This window comes from Myotis davidii, unplaced genomic scaffold (assembly GCF_000327345.1).
Source record: "Myotis davidii unplaced genomic scaffold, ASM32734v1 scaffold1815, whole genome shotgun sequence".
NCBI lineage: Eukaryota > Metazoa > Chordata > Mammalia > Chiroptera > Vespertilionidae > Myotis > Myotis davidii.
In genome coordinates this window covers 482,752-485,312 of record NW_006286478.1, presented here as the reverse complement: position 1 = coordinate 485,312, position 2,561 = coordinate 482,752, and the positions used below count along the sequence as shown (strand labels likewise).

Sequence of the window (2,561 nt, the reverse complement as noted above, 5' to 3'; positions counted from 1 at the left end):
CAGGAATGGAGGCAAGAGCCCTCTTAAACCAGAGGGGAGCCGAGGTGTGGACCTGAAGAGAGGAAGGTAGCCCAACTGGAGCCTACGGGGGTTTAGGTTTTGAAGAGCTTGCCTTGTGAAATTATCAGCTGGGACACTGCTAACTTCTGATACTGCTGCAGCCCAGAGTTTATGGACACCTGCCAGCAAAGGTACCCTCTTATTTCTGAGCAGAGCGCCTGGCAGGATGTCCCTGCAGAATGTGGAGGAAAGAGCAGAGGGCTGGGATCCTAGAGGCTGCAAACAAGTCCTGGCCACCCTGTCCCAGCTTGTGTCCTGAAGGGACCTCTATATCTCTGGGGCTTAACTCTTGCAACCTCTCTGCAGGGTCATACAGTGACAAACGCACAGAGGACCCTGGAGCCTCCTGGGTTCCTGAAAACGGGGACCCCACACATCAGCTGCAGAGACCGTCCTGATTCCCCATCCAGGTGTGTTCCATCCTGGCGTCAGGGATGACCCTTACCTTCTGCAGTAACAGGAACGGGACAGCAGATGGCGACAGCCTCTGCCGCCGCCTCCCAAGGCCAGCAGACAGCTGGGCTGGGCTGGGTGGAAACCACACCCGGTTACCCTTTCGAAGGGCTAAGTGGGAGGCTGAAGGAGGGCTTTGGGGCCAGGTGGGCATCCAGCTGCCCTGGGAGGTCTGTCCCGCCCGCCACTCTGCAGACAGGTCCTCTCTGGTGATCACACTGCTCAGGCCGAGCCCTCCATGAGCTGGACGGCAGCAGACTTGGTACTCAGGGCGTTTTGGGGCAGGGAAGAGGGAAAGGCGGAGTGCCCATCTGGTGTCTGCACCCCTCTGTCCAAGGGGTCAACCCACCGGCCCCTCCCAGACTGGTTTGAGAACCCTGGGGCTGCAGGCAGGACCAGGGGGACTAGTGGCAGGCTGGGGCTCGGGCTCAGCAGGTCCCTGAAGCTGCAGGGGAGCGCTGAATGGGGTTCCGGGGGATGAGAGATGCTGCCACCGAGGCGGGGTGGCATCAGGGACTTGGACCAGGCGGACAGGGGCAGAGCAAATGCAGGAAGTTGGCCGGTTTGCAGACCCCGAATCAATTTCTTTTCAAGGTAAAACAGGGGAGGCAGGTGGCGGAAACCAGACACAGGAAAAATAATTCAAGTAAAATTAAGTTTAAAATGGTATCCGAGGCGGGATGGCCGGTAGCAGCTGGGACCGAAGCGCCGGGATCCGTGCTCAGGAAGAAACCCCAGAGGTGCGATGGGCACTGTGGGCCCATGTTCCTGCCCTGTGGCAGGGTGCCGCGTTAGAGTTAAACCCCGGCGCGGAGGCAGCCAAGCCCGGGAATGCGGGGACCGCGTGTCCTGTCCGGCCATTCTGCAGGCAGCCCAGGCCTTGTAGCCCGTCCAGGCGCCCTAAACACGGCCCTCCGTGTGGCCACGCGCGACCGTGGGCAGCTGTGATCCTAGGGACGTGGGCGCGTGTGCGGGGAGCGGCCGCGAGCCTGCGCCTGATGGGGCCTTGGCGGTCGCAGGGCCGCCTCGTCCTGGGGACACTCCTTCGGGCGCCTTTCCCGGAGTTTGTAGGGGAAGGTCAGGTGCATCCCCTGAATGACCCCACTGTCACCTGGAGGAAGAAATGGAGCCCTGCAGGACTGGATCGGGGTGCGGTGGGACAGGAAGTGGGGCGTCCCCCTTTCGCGTGGATCCGCCAGCAAAACACACGCACACGCACAAGTGAGCCGGCGAGACGCCCTTCCATTTTGTGCCGGCGAACTGCAAGCAAACACGTCGGTGGCTCCGCGGCCACCTCTGCTCTCCCAGCGCCAAGAGAGTCTGTTGCTGTCACTGAAGCCACAAGGGAATCCTGTGAACTATCGAGATGAGGGGCTGCCACATCTGCACACGCCCTGACGCAGCGCTGGGCACCGCGTGCTCCGCCCTCTCTGGTGGCCTCCTCGTCTGCTCCTGGCGGCTGGGGCTCCGACCACTCTCCTTCCCGACCACAAGGACGGCGCGATGCTCCCGCGGCGGCGAGCGGTGACGTCCCAGGCCCCGTCCCCCTGGCTTCCCGCACTCGCATCCTGCGGACGAGGGCAGGTCGGAGCTGCTGCTGCTGCTGCTGCGGCGTCACCACCAGGCGGTGCCGCAGCGGCGCGGGCCCTCGTGGTGTGGAGCGATGTTGGGGAGAAGCCACGGGAGAACTTCTGGGACTTCTGGGGCCGCACCCCGTGCCCTGAGCTTCAAACCCCGGACGACCACCCGCATGAGAATCGGCTCCGGGCCTCCCCTGCACTGGAGACCCAGGCGGTGTTAATGGTGATGACGACACGCTACTTCGCGCCCCAGACCTCGTGTTTGCTTTCTCCGTTTGTTTGGCAGCAATTTCCTGATGAACTTGTAGGGTTTGTCCCCAGCAAGCACGTTTCTACCGCGTTGGGCCTCTACAACTACGAGGCTTTGAGCTGCAGACGCCGGGCGTGGGGCACGGTGACCATGCTCCGCGGTGCTGCCGGGCCTCCTTCTCCTGAAGCGAGGACCTCCAGCTCCTCCAGAGGCAGCCC

At 62.8% G+C, this 2,561-nt stretch overlaps 1 pseudogene; it reads left to right on the top strand.

Annotated features, from left to right (window-relative positions):
- The first annotated feature begins 2,047 nt into the window (after positions 1-2,047).
- Positions 2,048-2,561, top strand: part of LOC102771503 — an 810-nt pseudogene continuing 296 nt past the window's right edge.